This window comes from Anguilla rostrata, chromosome 2 (genome assembly GCF_018555375.3).
Source record: "Anguilla rostrata isolate EN2019 chromosome 2, ASM1855537v3, whole genome shotgun sequence".
In the NCBI taxonomy this organism is placed as follows: Eukaryota; Metazoa; Chordata; class Actinopteri; order Anguilliformes; family Anguillidae; genus Anguilla; species Anguilla rostrata.
This window is the reverse complement of record NC_057934.1, coordinates 52,739,064-52,761,464: the sequence shown is the minus strand read 5'-3', so window position 1 is coordinate 52,761,464 and position 22,401 is coordinate 52,739,064. Positions and strand designations below refer to the sequence as shown.

General features: G+C 38.3%; 1 protein-coding gene across 2 annotated transcripts in view; it reads left to right on the top strand.

Moving 5' to 3' along the window:
- The first annotated feature begins 200 nt into the window (after positions 1–200).
- myocd (myocardin) overlaps positions 201–22,401 on the top strand; it is a 119,328-nt gene continuing 97,127 nt past the window's right edge. For both annotated transcript variants that reach the window (XM_064323060.1, XM_064323059.1), the window contains exon 1: positions 201–425. The gene's annotated coding sequence lies outside the window, so the exon portion shown is untranslated. The remainder of the gene's footprint in view (positions 426–22,401) is intronic.

Here is a 22,401-nt window from a genome sequence, read left to right as displayed (position 1 = left end):
CAATGGTTTGTAGTTGAAACAGTGAAGAAATAGTGGAAGAGTTGTATTGGCAAGAAAGAAAGAATAACTTAATTTGGACATTTTTTAAGTAACGTGGCGAAGAATACGTGGTCATGATTAACTAATACATACCATTACGTCAAAAGCCTATTTCGGAAGTTCTCACGGCTCTTGGTAAACTACAGTAGCTTGAAATATTTCCGTCAACGAAGCTGGCGTGGTCTATGAGAGTCGGCTATTTCCGTGCTCCGAATGCGCTGGACACTTAAAACTCGGCTCTTGTTGCATTACCAGAACTTTACAGACTTGAAGAACGCTATAGGAGGCAGGCTGTTAAATTCATAGCCTTTTACGCTTCATCCCCAGCAGCTTGAGTAAATTTCATCTGAGAGAAATTACACTCTACGGCACTGCTGCTTGCACAGGTATTTTATTACGTTCTGTTCTTGGCTTGCAAAAACGTAGCGCTAATGGACGACTGCTGGCTGTAGTTTCAACGAAGCAATGCATTTTCTGATGTAGTTGCCATCCTACCTGCTGAGCACAACGTACGCTAGATAGTTCAGCCAGTAAGGACCACTACGCTTCATTTGGTTTCTGTAGTCTCATCTTTATAAAGTTCAAAGCGTAACAATTTGTTCGTTGTGTACTGTATTTGAAACATTACCGAAGGTGTCTTGCCCGAAGACTATCGTGCCCTACGAGTAGAAATCAGATAAGCATATGCATATACTTGTTCCCATAAGCATCTATTTCTGTATATTACGTGAAAAAATCGTTCAGGTCAGAATGTGTCTGTGTGTCTGTGCGCGTGCGCGCGTGTCTAACCATGTATAGGTTGCTCTTTAGAAAGCAAAAGTAATTTTTTATAGATAATTATTGAAGCACTGTTTGATAGGCTAATTATAACCGATTATGGAATCTAAGTATTAGTAATTAAGTCAGTCAATTTTGCCTTAGGGGTGTTGTAAATCGATGATTATCCCACCATGTACTGGCTGTTCTTATGTTGTTTGCTCAGTGACATTTGGTCAGGAGCACGAAAAAATGCCATCACAATCACAAATCAGGAGTTCATGTAGTCTAATGCGCAATGTACAGTGACAACGGTAGACTCTCTAGAAATACACTAGAACCAAGCTAATTTCGAGAGGCACTCGATCATTGTTGGTGCCTTTTTAACACCCGAAACTATTAATTATTGTCATGTACAGGAACTGTGTGTTGAATTGAAAGGACAGTTGTGAAGCATTCATTTTCTGGAACTGCTTTGGGGATAAATTGTGGGTACCTTTGGGGTTTTGGAAATATTCATTAATTTAAGCAAATTCCAGAGCATAACATTTTAGTGTATGTATTACATCTGACTTAATATGTGGCACTGAAACACTTTAAATAGCCATTCATGATGTTAGCAGAGATGGACTCTCGAAAGTAAGGTCAGCAAGATGCATGTACTTCTTAACGTTATAGGCTTCTCACTATATGCATATTACCGTACTTGTAGCAACATAACCTAGTGGGTTATAAAGTGCTTATATGGGAAATTTCTCAGTTTAATTCTTCTGTGTGTTGACTCATGAGCTATGAATACACAGTAGTGTCATGTTTATAAGGTATCTACATCATATTTGCTAAGTACTGTATTTAGAGTATTTCACCAGAAAACCTTATCCTCTGTTTATTTACACATTCCAAATTAGTCCATTTATACCACAGATTACAGTCATCTGTACTTGATTAATTTAAATTTCATAACACTTGGATTTAATTATTACAAGGATACAATATCCTAACAACCTGATTTATTCTTCCTATAAATACAGTTGCTTCATGCAATGCACATAAAGCCAGCAATTATTATTATTTACTTTGCCTTACCTACTGTTGTAGGCCAATTATACTGAAAGCATTGACACAATTAGCCATCGTTTTAATTCCATAACCTTGTCCCAGTTATTATTGTTTGTGTAACAAGAGAGGCACGTGCTCACAACAAACAGGCCATTCCTCTCTCGGCCATTATATCATCTTAACAGCTAGGCCCAGGCTTGGTAGCTTTCATAAAGAAATGACCAGCTTTAGTTTATGAACCATGCAAAACAGAACATAAACTGTCAAACCTGTTGTGTGTGTGTGTGTGTGTGTGTCTATGTTTACTTGCATTAATGACTTGCATGTGCATACCTATGCATACATGCTTGGTTAGTTTTGAGAGCAAATACTTACATTTTTTTATTTTATATATTTTTAAAAACTTATTTACATAAATTATTTCTAAACAAAATATTTTATCTCTGGCAGTAACGCAATATCATTCATGTTGCTTACTGCTTATTATTAAACGTTTGTTAGAATTGTAGCATTTCACTCTATTTTAAGAACTGAAAACTGTGATGCCTTGACATGGGCTGCATTGTAACATGTCTGTCATTACAAAATGATATAGGGGAACTGTGCATAAGGGTAAATGATAAGTACGCACACTGTGAGGAAAGGAAATTGAAAGAAATGTGCCATGTTTTAGATAAGCAACTGCAGTCTAGATAAGTAATAGCTTGTCTTCTCTCTGTCTAATGTGTGTTGTCCTGTTTGTCCTTATTTTATTTGACTTTTGCCAGGGCATCATTGTAAATAAGATTCCTTAATGGACCTTTCTGGTAAAAATAAAGGTTAAATAAAAAAATAAATAATAAAAGTCTGAAGATATATGCAAACAATTTGAGTTATACTTGAATCAGTGTGACAGAATACTGTAGGTAGTAGTAGTATTAGTATGCTAGATGTCAATAACCCTTTTTTCCACTATATCTAGCTGCACAATACTTTGGTCTGTGAGATGCAGGTTGTGCATTTTTTTTGTAGACAAAAATGTTCTCCACTTATTAAGGGGTTTTTATTTATTTTATTCCCTAGAATAGCATGATGGCATGGACAAGTTTTCTTTGCTGAAAAGCAATCCATTAGTGTTCAAACTTTCTTTTAAAATTGAAATGATATTTTGAGACTTGATTACTTTTCATGATAGAATGTAAGTCAGACAATGCACAAGGCCTCTGTCAGACATAGGCTGGCCTAAAGCTTACCTTTTCCGTTTTGACTGGAACTGTTGATTTTCGTTTCATATATTTATTTATTTATTTTTTTGTATTTGTGAAATGTGCTGCAAAGCCTAGCAGAATTATGTTGTATTATTAAGCATCAGCTGAAAGGCTGTTGAATATCACATTCTGTTAAAACTAAGATGTTCAGCATAATAACTCTGATGTTCTTGTATCAAGCTGGATGGTGCCATTGCTTATTGAACGTAGCAGCCCTGCAAGGTTGCTAATTATGTCCCATAGTATCACCTATGGTTGGCTGGTTACTTGGAGTATATAGCTCAAATATTTCATGAACACTTTTTCACTGTACAAAAATTGCAAGTTACTCACACATACAAAGCACTGTCTATAAGTCATTAATTCAAACTGGCAAACCTAAAAAAAAAAAAACTGCCATTAAAATTATTAATATCAAAATTATGCCAAAATTGGCTATCTTAGCTCACACAAATTGAACAAGCTGTATTCCAAAGCAATGATACCCAATGTTTCCTAAACTGTTTCAAGTAACATGCCCTGATGATATACCTGCCGTCATTATCTTGCGCTAGTTTCTATACGACTGGTAACATTACAAGGTACAAGTCAGCTAACGTTACAAATGCCGAAAGCATAACTGTCTAAAGTGTGGGTGTGCTTTATTTGGATTTCAGAAATATAATGAGGTTCCCTCAAAGATTATACAGATGCAAAAGCAATAGTTTAAACCTGGGCCTTGAGTCCGAGGGGGGATTTGAACGTGCAGAATGGTGATGGGTTTTGGTGTCAGAAGAACAGTGAAAGGATTTCATAAGTACAGTCGATCAGTGATGTTATGAGGTTGTTTTGCATCTACTAGTTGTATTTTTAAGGTCAGTGGAATCATGACCTCCAGTTTAGATCAATGCATTGTGGTCAAAGACCTGGTATTCCCCCACCAATAAGGTGATTAGCTGCAAATGCTGGCTTGGTTCAGAGGGAAGACCATAATTGTCTAGCCTATCAAAATCACTTCTACCTGCAATTTATGTTCCCATCTGAGCACTAATCAAACCCATGCCTGCTTAACCTCAGCTAATTGGCAAGAGCCGGTATATAGTGGCATGACTGCTATCTTTTTCGTATTCCATAAAGGGGTTACCAGTTTAGGTCAGCTCAACTTGCTTTCTTTTCACAAATCAGGATATACCAGCCTGAGGCTGTATGTAAAATTATGTTATGTGCTGTAGGCAGTGCAGTTGGTTGAATTGACATTACATTACATTACAGGCATTTGGCAGACGCTCTTATCCAGAGCGACGTACAGCAAAGTGTATAACCAAAACCAGGAACAAGTGTGTTGAAAACCCTAGAGGGAAGTACAGTTCCAAGTGCAGGGAACGACCGCATAGTTTTAACTTGGACCCTGTAGGTTAATGTGATTAACACAACAAAAACAGCAACAAAGCAGTCTATGCAAATAAAACAAGCAATATTTAAGGAGGCACAAGTGCAATAACTAAGTCAACTAAGATAAACAGCTTACCTGGCTACAACCCTAAGATTACATTGTCAATTAGAGACTACAGGGAGGTAGGGAGGGATGGGCAGAGGTACAGCCTGAAGAGGTGAGTCTTCAGTTGTCGTTTGAAGGTGGTCAGGGTCTCAGCTGTTCTGACCTCCACGGGAAGGTCATTCCACCATCGTGGAGCTAAAACAGACAGGAGACATGACCAGGAAGCGCAAGTGCGAAGAGGGGGAGGTGCCAGGTGTCCTGTGGTAGCGGAACGGAGGGGTCTGGCTGGCATGTAGGGTTTGAAGATCTTGTGGAGGTATGCTGGGGCTGATCCCTTGACTGCCTGGTATGCTAGGACCAATGTTTTGAATTTGATGCGAGCCATAACGGGCAGCAGTGGAAGGTAGTGAGCAGGGGGTGACGTGGGAGTGTCCGGTGAGGTTGAAATAGAGATTTCAAATTACTGTCAGGGTATGGCTTCATCTGTAACACCCACCTAATTTACTCTGCAATAAAACCTGCTAGTATTCTCTGATAGAAATTTCTAGTATTCTCAGCCAATGGGATTTCATTTGCCCCCATTTTTGGCCAAACTGCATTCATCTATGTACTAAAAAAGATAATTTGCTGTTAGTCACCCAGGCTTTGGAGCATCACATAGTCTGGACTTATTTACACAACCCTGACAGTTAGCAAAAATATTTAGGTAAAATAATCGAAATATACAGTAAATCTTATTTTGTTTTATTCCCAGAATGTGTTGATTTTATGACTGGCTTATGAAACATGCTCTATGGGAAGGAGACTGTGGAGGTTCTGCATGCTTTCACATATTTTCCACAGAATTGGAGCATTATCAGAATGTGTCTTTGACTGAAATGGTCCCATTGTAATTCTCATGACTGTTCATATCTTATTTTAGCATAACTGGTACAATAAATATGAAAACAAGTCACGTAGCAGAAAACAAGTCCTGAAACAGAAAAGAACTAAATTCATCAAGTTTAAATGCAAAACCTCGCTAATGGAAAACATGTTTTAGATTCAGTTCATATTGTGAGAGGCAGCATCAATTTATGTTCATGTTTCTTTCATTGGTGGCATGTTGGTGATGTGGGTAACACTGTCACAGCAAGAAGGTCCTGGGATTCGAATTCGGCCTGGGCCTTTCTGTATGGAGTTTGCATGTTCTCCTTGTGTCCGTGTGGGTTTCCTCCGGGTACTCCGGTTTCCTCCCACAGTCCAAAGACATGCAGGTAGGCTGATTGGAGACTCTAAATTGCCCATAGATATGAGTGTGTGAGTGAATGGTGAGTGAATGGTGTGTGCCCTGTGATGGATTGGTGGCCTGTCCAGGGTGTATTCCTGCCTCTCGCATGCTGTGGGATAGGCACCAGCACCCACTGCGACCCTGCCCAGGATAAGCGAGTATAGATAATGGATGGATGTTTATTTCATGTACAGTGGATTAACTTATTTATTAATTCTTAATCGTTTTACAAAAAAGGCAAACAATAATTAATTGGACAAGAGCCCACATACATGACAATACATATTTTGTGTAACATTTAATATACAGGACCATTCCTTCTGAAATGTAAATTAGCTTAAAATTCATCATCAGACAAATTAGAGAATAATAACTGATATACACAATGACATGTTCTGCTGTAAATCTGTCCAGGTCCAATATACAGTAGAACTTAGGATGAAATACACCATAACTATATCATGAAACTTTTTAGGGTTTCCTGCAGAAATAATTACACTAACCACAGACTCTCAGACTCTACAAACATGTATTTATGGATCCTCTGACCTCATGTAAACACAGAATTCAGATTTAACTTCACACAGGCACTCAGTGAAACTCCATTATTTTTTAGTTCTTGCTTTTCTTCTTCTTAATTTTCCTGTCAATTACATCATCAGAAATTCTCCAGTCCCACAATGATTAATTATTTGCATTAGTAAATATATACTTTAACCAAAAACAACATTTGTTCCTAGTATCCAGTTCCTGTACACGCAGGTTCATTTTAGTGGGAAGAGAAATATAAGGAGCTGGACCATCCACAGAACTGTTCAACAGACTTAAAAAATTAAAATGAAATAAAGCTGTTTGGAATTCTATTTTCATGGAGCACACTGTAAGTTAAATATCCATCCATCCATTATCTATACCTACTGATCCTGGACAGGGTCACAGGGGATGCTGGAGTCTATCCCAGCGTGCATTGGGCAAGAGGCAGGAGTATGCCCTGGACAGGGCACCAATGTATCGCAGGGCACACACTCATATCTACGGGCAATTGTCTCCATTTAACCAACCTGCGTGTCTTTGGGAGGAAACCAGAGTACCCACACATGATTTAGAACATGCAAACTTCATACAGAAAGGCCCAGGCCGGATTTGAACCCAGGACCTGTGAGGTTAAGTGCCAATTGCCCCTCCAGTACTGGTCCTCCCTATCGAGTTGTATAGTGGTTCTCCCTGGGTGGACAAATAAGGCATTGCTCACTTGCATGTCATGTCTGGGCAACATGATTATTTTAATTTTGAACTACGTTAATTTTGAGTAGTTGCAGTGTTACAAGCTACATTTTTCTTGAGGTTGGCTTTGCACTGGTTTAACTGCTTCAAGTGTGAAGTAATTGAGAGTTCATACAACTACACTTTCAGTTGTTTCACCAACACTGTTTTTCTACCCATACAATCACACTTACATCTCTGGGCTACGTTTCCCAGTTTCAATGTACCTTAATGTTCTACAAAGGTTTCTAAGGTATACCTTTCAAATGGAGCTCGCTTCCCTGCGAGTGTTTCCCAGACTATACCTTAGCAGTTGCCTAAGGGACAGTTTCAAAGGTATGTCGTAAATTGAACCTATCCTTCACTGTGGTGTTGAAAAGTGTATCAATCGATGCCACGCAAATTAATTTTCTCACTTGTAAAGGCTTATGAATGATGTTTTAATATAACAAGTGTTGTCATAATCATTTTACATCAATCTAATATTGCAGAAGAGGAATCTATACCTACTAAAGATCATCTGCTAATCTCTTTAAGAGTCAAGATGAGACCTTGTGATAGTTTCAATAAATACATATTGGCTACAAAAGATAAAAAACATCAATGGGGACATATAAGCCATAGTCTGGGACTTCTTGGAAGCCCAGGAAAAAGGATATGGGCTACATATGGGTGAATTATTTTGTTCTTATTGAAACAAAGCTCTGATGTTAATTTGTTTTTGTCACACAATATATAGGCAACTGTAGCAGCATATCCACTGATTGCCGCTGACTTTTCTCTGCAGTGCAAAAATGATCGTAGATGAAAGGCAGAAGCGCATCCGTGGAAATTGATCATAATTAATTCTATACCAGCTATGCCTTATGAATAGGCCTACCTGTTAAAGTGATATGTTCATCCACCTTGATTTTCTGTTGGATAGTCTTAAGTTTAACCAATAATATCATTATTGGGTTGTTTACTGAAAATCGTAAAACAACATGGTAAGAAAGAAATGTTCTGTAATGTTGATATTTACCCAGTGCTATTTTGTTTTATATAGGAGGTGTGAGCTAAAGGAAAGGGATGTAGATCATTTGGCTAAATGATTGTCCTGTTTGTTCATTATGAGCCACCGTACCTGTATGTGTGTTTATGCCTAGGCCAATCAACGTGCTCTAGTTCCGTCTAGTTCGGTCATGCAAGTAGACTCACTCAATGTCGGCTTTACTCACACGGGTTTTATATTCTTAATAAACCGGCGGTTTGTTCCAAGTCAGTGTGATCACTGACTCACACAAAAACGAACTAATTTCTAGAGAGTATGCAGTCAGAAAAGCCATATCCTTAGTTAGCTCTACTACGTAAAAATAATATAATCTTATTTTTTTTCACAAATTGGATTAGTATTATGGATAGGCCCAATACTTTATTACCACCATGATGGGAATAGACAGGTGAAACGACAACATTCTCATGATGTGCTATGCACAGAAACGTTGTTTGGATAATTCTTTTTCAGAAAGTTAATATTAAACTATCTGTCATTTGTGCATGCAGATATGGGCTACTAGATGCACACTGTAGTACAACTGTCGATTTGAAAAGCAAAATGTTGGCCTAATAAGGCTAAAACTGTGACAGGATGAGCAGAGCGCATCGCTAAGGGACAGCTACGAGTGCCTCAGACCACCCTTCTAAAGGTATACTTTTCAGAATGTATACCTTAGCTAAGGAGGCTCTGGGAAACAGCTCGACAACTAAAGGAAGACCTTAAGGTATACCTTACGATGCACGTAGCGCTAAGGAAGCTCTGGGAAACGCAGCCCTGAACCATCACACTTGTGTGATACCTTTCCCTGCTTCTTTGGTAGACGGTTGTACACAAATAAGCACAATCGTGGCCAACCACTAAACACAGTATCATACCTATCAGTAGTTATACAATTTTTAAAAGGAAGTGGCCTTACACATTATACTATGCTGGAAACTCAGCACCAGATGAACATGTGCATAGTCGGGTCTGATGTTTTTTCAAATCTTGCTGCCTCTTTGACTGTAGCAGATAGTGAGGAACTACTTCCATGGCTGACTGTTTTTTTTAATGCCTGAATTGAAAGGTTAGCACCTTCACCAATGACATCTCTGTAGAATGAGGCAAGGCTGGATGAGTAGTTTCCCCCAGATAAACTGCTTACATCCATGCCATCCGTAGCTTGTGATTGTGTTCTCATCAACCTCCAACCATTCCTGAAATGGTAGGACTTCGTAGGAGTGATTGAGCTCAGAAAATATTGGCCTGGCCTTGAAAAATGATGAACTGAGGCCATTATTTCATCAAAGTGACTACTCCGCATTTCATTTGATGTGCTCTCATTGTGGACACCACTGTGAAGTGACCAAAACTGGTGCCTTTGTGGAAGTGAACTGTACCCAGAGGTGAGAATAACCCCACAGAAGGTCAGGAGAGCTCATTTATACTCCGATCTAGTTGCTTTCCCTTGAATAGTATACACTGGACATCTCAATTGTAATGTCTCTTAGTGTTCGTAGATACATGAGGTAGAAGACATCCATTGACTTGGGGTTAGTTTGCTGAAATCATTCAGCTGCATTAAAAATGTATTGCATTAGGGCAATTGATTACATGTTCTGGGATTTTGCTTGGAGCTTGGGATTTTGCTTGCTTGATTTCATGAACTTGTGGTCTTTGTTTTGGACAACTTGCAATACTGGAGCTTGGGATTGTGATTTCATTAGTGGTCCTAGTTTTCCTTGTTGAAACCCCGAGACAGGCTATATCTTGTACTTCAGTGGAGGGCCCTTCTTTTAGTTGTTTGACTGCATCATGGTTCTCCTGCAGTGCTGGTGGAGAGGGAGGCAGTAGGAAGGGGAGGTCCTCTTCAATGATATTATGCTGGTCATCAGTGAGAAATATGACTGCAGGCAAGTTCAGAAGCCTGGGTGGCAAATGAGCAGTTTCCCGGCAGTCACTCAAAACGGCATGTTTTTGATTTGGAGGGATGGTGGCAATTTCACATGTAATCACTGAGGGGCTGAATTGATCAAACATATCCAGAACTCTGACTCTCATGCAAGTCAAAATACAAAAGGACAGCGGAAAAGTGTATGCGTATGCTACTGTGTTTACCCACTAGTCACAGTAGACATGTTCACTATGCTATGATCACAATGAGCACATCAAAATGAATATATCAATACTAGACATTTTAAAAGAGATGTTCCACAAAAAATAGTTGTCCTATGGAAAAATACTGATACATACCAATTTTTTGGTCACCATTGTGACCAGTTGGATTAAATGACTGACTATTTACCTTACCAAATTAAAATCATCACCCAATACTGCAGTTTAATATTTTCAAATGAAGTTAGTGTCTGTAAAATATTTTTTAATGTATTATTCAAAGTGTATTGCTTGCAGATAATAATAGTAGTAACAGTGAAAGAGTTTGAGCTTTGTGAACTAGCACTGCAGCCGAGAGAGAAAAACGGAAATTGACCCACATGTGACCCTGAGCCAGCACATAAATCATAGAAAATTTTACTTTGTGTGTAATATGGCTGTCATGTGAGCCTATGCATCCTCATTTGTCTCTCACCTACGAAGCTAAAAGTGACAGTGGAAAGAGATCATATTAGCAATGCTTATGCTACATGATGCAACAGCACATTGATTTGACTATAGAATTTGTATTGTCTTATTGTTTTAATGAATTTCTAGTAAAATGTCAATATGGTCACACTTGTTTGTAAATGGAGCTGCCTTTGGGCTTTCTCATTATGGCTTTGTCTCAACCAAATGCTGAAAAAAAACTGAAGTTCAGCATATTAAGGGCGTTTCATTGATGTATAGAAAGTGCTTCTAAGGAAAAATATGGGGCTGAAATTTTTTTATATTATTATTTCTTTCTATCTTTTGCATTTGGGAGAACACAATGCTTCTCTGTTCTTTTCTGTTACTGTATGCTACATTAAATTGTCAGTGGAAGAGTTTCAGCAGGGGATTCCAGGACTTTGAGACAGAGGCTAAGTAATGAACATGCTGATAAGGACAGCGCATTATCTGAATGTAGCGAACATAGTGGGAGGTAGACAGAAAGGAAGGGAGTGTAATAACCAGCAGGAAGAATAAGGGGCAGTTAGGGGAGGTGAGATACCATGCACATAAATTATATTTTGAATACTGGAGGTCCTAAGATATCAGAATTGAGTAACAATAATTACTTAAGCCTAGGCTGTTTTTGGCTGCCATGAAGGTCAAGAAGGGAACATTATGGGATAGGTTAGCCCTGTTTGGAAGTAGGAAAAGCTTGCATGTTAAGGACCATATGTTATGGGAATTTTGGTGAAAATTCTTAGATTAAGAGATGTGTGGACTGTGTACTGAACTCCAGGCTTTTCAATGCAAGACTTTCTCATGTGCTTGACTAGGCAGTATGTTTTTTTTTTTTTCATGAACCCTCCACATAGCTATTAATTCAAGTAAATAAAAAGTGGGAACTGTGTGTGCAGGAGGCTGGCAAATGTAGAGAGAAGCATTGCAGACTTGTGGACATGTCCAAAGTCATTCAGGGTTAAGAACTGGAGGTACGGTGAAAATATGAGCTGGAACAGTGAGTACAATGGAAGCGATGGTATATTTTGGGGGTCATAACAGAACCTGCACCAGAAGAACACATTTAGTTTCTAAAGGACAAAGGATTGCTGTGCACCACTACCAAACATGGGCCTTGTAAATAAATGAGACTACATTATAATTCTGTGGTACACTGACGTCCGGCTTAAATATCCTTTGTTGTAATTTACCGGGGGGCATAATTGAGGTGGCCAAGTTCTAAAGCTGAACTTTGATTGGGGCTGTGTGTCATGGTAAATTAAGACCAAAATCTAGCTTTTTGGCCATACACACTAACAGTGGATATGGCGTCAGAAGGACAGAAAAGGATGTCATACTACTGAAATATGGTAGTGGATATTTTACTTTATGGGTGTATGGGGTTAGTAGTAGGATTACTATAGCCAACGCAATCATGAACCTGGCATACCTCCTAGGAAGATGCCTGTGAATAGGTCTTCCCCAAAGAGAATGATCCCAAAGACACAGTAAAATCAACCAATGTTTAATTGTCTACAAAATTACTGTTTTGCAATGGACATCTTAGTCTCCAGACTTGAACCCCATTGAAAATGTATGGCTTAACTTGACAAGAACAGTCTACAAGTGCAGACCTAAGGATCTGAAGGATCTTGAATGATGCTTCATGATTATGTAAACAACTCACAGCTCAGAGCTCAAACATAAACAGTGACTGCTAGCTACCTAATTCTTTCCAGGAATACTGTCTATTTTTTGGTTGTGGATGTAAGTAATGTATTTGGATTCCCAAGAATTTGGATTTTGTTTGCAGTACTTTAGACACTGTAGTTTATTATATTTTAAAGGTATGATGTACCAAATGGCAATTATTATAATGTTAAGATTAAATGGCATTTTAAAATGTTTTCCTCTGGCCATTAGAAGGCATCAAGCATTGACCTCCCAAAATGCTTTGCATCACCATGTGTTCTTGTTGTGTTCACATTCACCGTCTGGTGTTACAGAATGAAACCCTGCAAAGCTCAGTAATAAAAAAATCAGACCACCCAACACCCTTAGCGTACATCTGCAATTGGTAATTACCCATCTGTACTCTGGCAAGAATTTTGAAGTGCTCCATCTGTAGTCTACTGGCTTCTGAAATAGCGACTCAGATTACACTGAGTCACAAGTTAGGTTTTTCAACAGTAATGATAAGATTATTGCCTCTGCAATTGCACTGCTTTCGAAGAATGTAAATGCAACTGTATGCAAAATGAAATGTGCAACACAAATGCCACTGATTGAATACTGTATTAACAAGTCATTAACCATGCTCCCTTTGTAAATGTACTATCCAGAATAATTAAACGGCAACTAAATGCAATATCAAACTAACTAAAGAATGCAAAAATTATGGTGCCAACTCCTTCTCAATATGACTAAAAATGCTGCTACTACCATTTGAACTTTTGCCAATTCTGTCCATCTCATTGACCCTGGCATGTATACATGAGAGCTGTTCAAAGCCTCAGCCTTCATTAATTATTTTTAGGATTTATGAGGATCATACAATTAAATCAGTCAGGAACAGCCTTTTTGTTACCTAAGAATTTAACCAAGACACTGGGGTTAAATATGCCATGGGATCTTTTATAACCGTAGTGAATCAAGACCTCTCATCCGAAAGATGGCACCTTCTAGAGAACTGTCAGCATCACTGTGTCTTGGACTGTTTTCCAGAGGGAAGAGTGGCCTCTACTGGCCCACCACCACCTCTTCCAGTAGCAACAGAGTTTTCCCAAGAGGTCTTCGAGTACAATAATGAGTAGGCTACACAGAGGAAATACAGATTTCTAACAAAAGCCTACGATCTTGAAAATGCACTTTTTGTACGTCGCTTTGGATAAAAGCGTCTGCTAAATGAATGTAATGTAATGTAATGTAAAATGGTTTTCATTAGAGAAAGAGAAAAATAAAGAATATATGCATTTTATGAATATTTAGACTTTGGATATTTTTAACTGCTGAAAAATAAGTTATTTCTGCAACATTCACGAGGTACAATTATGTTTTATGGATTTTAATCTCTACATCCGAGTTACAAGTTTACCCGGTAAGATTGTTTACAGAGATTGTGGTTTTTAGATAAAATGCTGGTTCAGCTGAGTTCTGATACTGGCAGATACTTCAGCTATAGGGGAATAAAAACAATTTCTCTAGCAATCTACCAACAGTTTATGACCTGAATTGTTGTTGATAGAACTGTTGATAATATACACAAATATTTAAGGTTTGGAGATATTACAAACATCAAATGAGGAAATTTGGTGCATCATGTTGAAAATATTGGATTAATTGAGGACAAAGAACCGTTTTAGAATATACCATGAAGTTCACCAAGTACGCTATATTATCAAAAGTATGTAGACACCTGAGCATTACTCCCATATGTACTTGTTTAATATCTCATTCCAAAACCATAGGCATTAATATCCACTCTTCTGGGAAGGCTTTCCAGTAGATTTTGGAGCATGGCTGTGGGGATTCACTTCCTTTCAGCCACAAGAGGATTAGTGAGATTGGACACTGATGTTGGGTGTAAGGCCAAGCTCATAGTCGGCGTTCCAATTCATCCCTAAGGTGTTTGATGGGGTAGAGGTCAGGGCTCTGTGCACTCCAGGACTTGGACCCCCTGTCATCCGGGTAAAGGGTTCTCGCTCGCCCCTACCACGGAGCTTCTCGACCCTAGCTCCCCAGTCATGGAATTAACTCCCTGTTCCTCTACGAACCACTCCCTCATTGCCCATCTCCCGCCGTGGTCTGAAGACTCTTCTCTTCAGATTATACTTGGACTAACTATCACCACTCTGCAGATCAGTCCCAATCTAGGATAAATTCCCCTCTTTCATGCTACACATGTACCTCCTGTGCCACTTTAATGTTACATGTACCTCCATCCAGCACTTATTGTACCTTGTATCATTATTTTGATGTTGTAGCTTGTCATGTCTCCTCGTTTGACTTAGCATAGGTTAGGTCACAGTAGTGTTTACTGTGTGAACTGGACTTAATGTGTTAATTTCTATGAATAACTGTACAAAATGAGTATTGTACCTTATCAGACCTGTGTTCTGTAGTTGCTCCAGTGACCTTTGGTATGCACTTATTGTACGTCGCTTTGAGCAAAAGCGTCTGCCAAATAAATGTAATGTATATAATGTAAAATGCTCCACGTGCTTGTGGATTGGGATGTGCTCGTCTGTGCTGAGCTGGACTGGTTAGTGCTTGTCTCTGCTGAGGTGGACTGGGCTGTGCTGGTCTGTGCTGAGCTGAATTGGGCTGTGCTAGTCTGTGCCGAGGTGGAGTTCACTCTAATTATGCCTTTTCATACTTCATCCTCAAGATTTTCACCTTTATGGTGAACTCAATATTCACCATTCAACCTCATGATAGAATTTTGAAATGGCCCCCATGGGCCACTAAAACGTCTCTGATCTGTTGGACGATTTAAGTATTTTCACCTGTCCAAATTTTGATGGGATCCTTTATCAAATAATAATCACATTTCATAATGTGACCCAGATGCTGCCTGGGATGCATTAATTTATGCACTAACTAAGACAAGAGCACTGAGCAATTTCAGACTGAAAGATAACAATTTTAAAAGCATATCTTATTGCTGTTACTGTGATTGTGCCACTGATACTGAAACTTTCCTAAAAGACAGAGAAAAGGAGTAATCCTATAAAGTGAGGAAGATAATCCCTAAGGACAGTTTGATTCGTTTTTGAGTATAGTTGCTCATACAAGAAACCTCTTCTATGTGCACACAGAGAACCCATATTCATTTGTGAATACAAGGCGGGGTATATTTACAAACATGAAATAATCATTACCTCTACAAATTTTAAAGTATAGCATACATCTGTCCTTGTGGTAGACTTCTTCCATGGTCAGTTGTTTTCAGTGAATGGCCCATGAACTGTTCAGTTCTGCCAGACATGCCTTGGTAGATTCTGGATTTGGTCATTCAATGAACTATATTGGGCTGCATTGATCTTCAGTTGGCTAAAATCAAAAAAGAATATAGTCATAAATCAACATTCTTCACACTCCACAGAGCAGTTCACAATCAGAATACAGTAACTTTAAAGTGGATGCAGCACTCCATATACATTTGCTTTCATATTTTAAGTGCATAATTTCACTCTGAACTGTACTCTGTATTAAATTATAAATAAGTATAAAATTGTCTGCTCTAAATTTACCTTTATTCACAACAATCCTTCTGAGTAATAATTTGCTGTTAATTTTTAAACATTTATGTCACTTTTTAAAAATCTACCTGGAGATCGTTTTAATGGATATACCTTTAAATATATTACAATGAAGCATATTTCTTTTTTTAAAGATGGATTTTTACCCCATAAACTACATTTAATTAAACAAACAAAAGGGTTCTTTTGGGAGAGCCTAAAAGCAAATTTGGCACTGTGATTTAAAAAGCCCTTGTTCGCTCCAGGTTTAAACACCTTGAACAGACTACCCCTGTGCAGTTTTACATATGACATTTCCTTTGTACCTCTTACAAACAAGACATTTAATTAGCCGCTGATTTTCATTTCCCTTGGTTTAAAATCACTGGCCTTGGTCTGCACCTAAACATCTGCTCACAGGGAAATGGACAGGATCACTTCTATCAGGTATGTTGTAAATATTTTGCTCTGAGAATGCTCCAAAAACAACACTACTCAATTACAGAAGATTTCTAAATATGAGCGTGTCTATGTGAAGATGAGAAATTTAATGTAAGTTCAGGATTTATGAAAAGAAATTTAACAGTGTTATGCAATTCCCCTTGTAAAACTGCTGTACTGTACTTTGGACAGAGTGATATAGCTGAATGCATGGCAACATAAGCAAAATACTTAAAATTACAATGCAGAGATTGACATCTATGCAGATTCTAAGAATCTTGATTCTTCATACTTCCCTGTAGTTCCATGAGGTACAGCTTTTGAAGAATCAACACCTGAGTCTTGCACCTGAATGATAGAGCTTATTTGCTGATGTCAGCTGATAAACGCTGTGCTGCACTGAACAATTTAACTAATTCCTGTATTAATTACATTTACATTGGTCATGGAGTTTGCAAAAAGAATATACAGTGAGCTCCATAATGATTGGGACAAAGACATTTTTTTCTTGATTTGGCCCTGTACTCCACAATTTTCAATTTGTAATCAATTACAATGAAGTTAAAGTGCTCGTTTTTTATAAACTTTGGTTTCACCATGTAGAAACTACAGCACTTTTTATACATCACCTCAGGGTCTTATTCATGGGTGAGTGTAAAAGAGATCAGGAGATTGAGCGCCACATCGGTGCAGCGGCCGCAGTAAAGAGATCATTGATTCAGACGGTAGTGGTGGAGAAGGAACTGAGCCAAAAGGCAAAGCTCTCAAATTACCAGTCAATCTTCATTCCTTTTCTCACCTATGGTCATGATCTCTGGATAGTGACCGAAAGAGGGAGAGCGAGAATACAAGCGATCGAAATGGAGTTTCTCCGCAGTGCAGTAGGGTGAGGAGCTCAGCCATCCGGGACGGCCTTACAGTAGGGCTGCTACTCCTCCATATTGAGAGGAGTCAGTTTGAGGTGGTTCGGGCTTCTGATATGGATGCCTCCTGGGTGCCTCCCTTTGGAGGTGTTCTAGGCATGTTCAGCTGGGAGGAGACCCAGGAACAGACCTAGGACACACACTGGAGAAATTATATCTCCCGGCTGGCCTGGGATCGCCTTGGAATCCACCAGGATGAGTGGAATGAATTCGCTGGGGAGAGGGGCGTCTGGGCTGCTCTGCTTGCCCTGTTGCCACCACAACCATGATCTGGACTAAGCACTTAGAAAATGGATGGATGGATGGAATATTTTAGAGAAAATCTATTTTAATTTATGCTACACAATTTTAAAAAAAATCATTTTATAACATGTAGTGGCTGCTAGTGGCATTGCACTTTGCTATAATTTGCAATGGTGATTTACAGGAAAAGGAAATTCACAGGCAAATGGAAAAAGAACATTTGGAATAATTTTTAATTCACGTTAAGCAACTGGGGATTTTATGTAACGAAATATTTTAAGCAACTTTTTACCATTTGTGTAAGATAAAGAGAATCTTGGACTCCTGAGTAGGACATCCATCAAGTTAAATATGCTTAGTGTGATGTGCCTTATGGCTCAGACTGCCCACAAAGCCCACTTTTAGGATGTGTAAAATTATCTGTAAATCGACCCAGAGAGGAAGGGTTTAAGTGGGTGAAGGGTTTGATTCGCAAGATAGCCTCTGCCTCTTCCCTCAGTAGTGACTCTTCCGGCTAACAATGGTTGACTGTGATTGGCCTGTGCCGGTTGCATTAGCTGTGCAGGAAAGACACTGGCAAAGAAGCGCTTAGCTGGCTTTGTCCTGGAAGACACATACTAGTAAATGTCTGAGTAAATGTTATTCATGCACTTAGAAGACCTGCATCACACATCTGACTCATTTAAGTAGCTCACTTAAGCATATGTTGTCTCCAAATTTATTCAGAAGAAGGAATATTCTTTGATAATCTTCGTGATGCAATATGATTGATTTATAATTAGGCTCAAAATGTGCACATACATAGAAAACAATGCAAGTAATGAGCAGGGATTGATTTTTTTGACTGTAATCTATTCATATATACTATTTCATTGTCTCCTACTTATATCACCCCACTGATCTCTGGCAGTCTTCAGGACTTAAATACAATGGCCATTTGCAGATCACTAGTTTTAATAGTTGTTTTGGCAATAGGTGATCTCACGGTTAATTGGTTATGATATTTCTTGTGGAATGCTACTTGGTTCCTTTGTGGTTAACGTCATGGTTGGGTGATTCCCTGGCAATTGAACAGCAGTTTTTGACACTGGACATGAGTAACATTGAAGATGTAATGTTTTTCATCATTGTCCTTTCACAAGATTAATGATGCTTGCTGTATGTGTAGTGGAAAAATGGAGTAAGACTGCCAGGACATGGTTCAGAACATCACATTTAATACCTTCCTTGTAATACGTTGGAGATGTTTAGAAAATAGCTCAATTTCCCTTTATTTATTTCACACTGAGGTATTGCAGAAAATGTGTATATTATGCCTTAAATTCTATCAACATTTATCCTGAAGTTCATTCTTTTCTTTACAAACACAGTTTAGTGAGTCAAATTAGTTTTTGCGATCACTGTATGCTCAGCATCTAACTGCGTTTTTTGTGGAAGAATATTCTCACTTTGTTTGATTTTGCATTTTTATGAAATTATTAAACTGCCCATTTTCAGCTACATTTGGTTCCATTAATTAATTAAATGAGACAACTTGTTTTAACTGACAACTTTGCTTTCCTGTGGTTTTTTTTTTCCCTCAAGGAAAATGTATTGGTGTGAGTTTGCAAATGTAGGATTATTTGCCAGAGGTGAAATGTCATGGCTCGATGCACCGTTTACTCTGTGATTGCATTAATTAAGATATTGTTAGCAGACGTGTTATGGGCAGCAGTGTGGGTTGTGCATTAGTCAGGTGCAGTGACCGGTGAAGCACTCAAGCTAGGCCTTGGCATAGAGCTTTGTGTGACTGTTTCAGAAACAGTCAAGCCCACTGCCAAGTGCGATCTGCCAAATTTACACAGGTCTGAAAGGCCTGTCATTTGAAGCACTTTGCCATTAGTTAACAGCACGCAAAGCAAACAGAAGGGAGACATTATAGACATATAGGATTTGAGAATGGCTAGGACTTTGAACCCATCTCAGGTTGTTATAGACCTGTATTGTCTAGACTCCAGTGTATGTATGGTTCTGTGTCCAGCCTGGTCATGAATAGTCCAAAGGTCTCTGCTCCCACTACCTGATAGTCCTTCTAACTAATCTATCCCATGTTTTAATTCAAATAATTGCTGTCCGACTATTCTGTCCGGGGAACCTCACATCTAGTAGTTCCAACCCCGACTGTGATACCCTTAGCATGGTTCTTTATACATTTTATATATATTTTACCCGTATCAAAGTTCCAAGTCAAAATATTAGCCTTTATGGCTTTTTAAATCACACTTGAATTTAGATTTCATTGTTTACTTTTTAAGTCTGAATGTACAGACCAGTAATGACCTTGGATGAAGCAAAGAGTTCTGGAAAAACTGTCCAATTTACAGATAGCAAAAGGCTTCCGTTTTTTCTTTTAGTTGAGTCCTTCAATAGCTATTAAATGTTACATTTGTATTTTAGTTGCACTGTGGCTAGTTATTACTGTCTTGCTTATTGAAATCGGTTACCTATAATTCATCACTAATTACAGGGTTCATTGTCAAAATGGTGACTAGTGTTTCATGTTATAAAGGTGACACATCCCCATGTTTCAAGTACTTTGTTTCAAGTAGTTGTATTAGTCTTTTGAAGATTTTTGGTCTGTTAGGGAAGTGGTCCCGGGTGTTTTGGCAAAGTGCCATTGTGTTGCTTGCCATGTTAGGTTACACCTACTCCGGCTGAATCATTGCACCTGATAGATTTTTTTCCCCCAGAATCAGTGTTATAGAATACTAAATAATAAATAATAATAACAGGTAGTCGGGTTTATTACTAAATAATAATAACAGGTAGTCGGGCTTTTCAAGTTGTGTCATTTGAAAACCCTTTTGAAAGATGTCATTGCCCTTTCCTGCAATTTCCCACTAAATAGTTCTTATCACTTGGAAACATGCATACTTGCTGACTGATATCAGCCTCACAGAGTGAACAGATATTACATACAAAGCAAATGGAAGGGGGAAATGGTAGAAATATAGGAGTTGAGAAAGAATATATCCAATGTTTTAACTCAAACAACTAATGTAAATAAGAACAGCTGTCCCACTATTCTTTCCGGGGAGCCTTATGTCCAGGAACCCCAACCCTGACTGTGATACCCTTAACAGTGTTCTTTATATTTTACCGTTATCAAAGTTCCAAGTCAAAATATTTGCCCTTATGTCTTATTAAATCCCATTAACATTGAGAATATTTTTACATACATTTTTCTCTCAGAATCAGTGTGATAGAGCAACAACAACAATAATAATAGGTAGTTCTGTTTTTGTTGGCTAATGGGCTTATCCAAATAAGTTGTGTCATTTGAGAACCATTTTGAAAAATGTCATTGCCCTTTCTTGCAATTTCCCACTAAATAGTTCTTATCGCTTGGAAACATGCATACTTGCTGGCTGATGTCAGCCTCATAGAGTGAACAGATATTTTATGATTTGAATAATTTTTTCATGTACAAGTTATGGATGCTGATCTATAGGTAATGTGCAACATTAATAATTGATTGAGGGCACAGACTGGGTAATGACTTCTATAGGGAATGAATTAGTCCAGTTCTGTGACCTCAGAGAAGAGTAATGTTAAATAACATCATACAAAATGCAATGGAAAATACCACTAGCTATTATTTCCCTTATTCTCACAAAGGATACACTATATCCCTGGCTCTGATGATGTCATCCCAAAGTGATTCATAAAGCAAGATATGCAATGATAGGCTCTTATCTCTGTCCCTGGCTGCAATAACAGCCTTTTATTGGAAATGTTTGTACATAGAACTTTACGTTGGATCATATGTTTTGTCTAATGCACAAATATGAACAATTTGAATTTATAAAATGGCATATCTAAGAAAATGGATGTGTCTGCACTTTATGCTTTGACAGCGCAAGTCATATATTATTTATCTTTTCTGGGATTTGAAAAACTGTCATAGGTCTGCTTTATTTTGCTGCCTCGTCTCCACAATGTAAAAATAACAAGTTAAGTTATATCAAATCCCCTGGCGCCAAGATATGGGCCCTAGCCCTGGTGAGGAGTGGAGCAGGGCTTCCGAGGTGGCCTTTTTGTAATCACTTAGTGTATATTTCAGGATTCCAGATTTTTTTTCCAGCATAGATAAGGTAAGTACCTTCCTCCAGGTACTTACCTAGGGTCATCTTCAGCTTTTCACATAAAGGTTGGGGTTAGAATTATGGTTGGGTCAGCAGTTTCTGGATCTGTGACTGTGGGCAGAAAGTTTGTGAAACCTCTACTTCAGGGGCTGGCTCCTCACTACTTAGCAGTGGTGCAACTTCCACTAAGAGTCTACTCAGGAATAAAAACATGCATAACTGAATACTTTCCCAATATGGAACCATATTATTTATTTATATATTATAAAACCTATATTTACATATTTTATGTATTATCATGACATAAAATAAATATTACTAATCCACAAAACATAAAGAGATCCAGAGAAGGGCTAATGATTAGGAATTTTCAACTTAACTTAACATTTTCACCCTTACAATAGTAGCAAGAGCATCATTTACATTAGAAATGATTTCACTGAATTTAAGGTTTTTGTTACGAATACCCAGTTAACCCCACTCACTCAATTTATCTATATTAATAGCTTGATTTGGCGAAAGATGAGATTTAATTGGATTATTGTCGTTGTCCCAATGTACATGACTCGGAAAGAATCAATTTATTGACCGGGTGTGTCTGACGAAGGCTTCAATCCTGCTTCCTCCAATTTTGTGACAACTTTTTTGAATAGTTCGCCATTCCGCGTTTTTTTTCCATCCATGCATTTTAGGATATTTAACTCCTTTAGTTGCGATA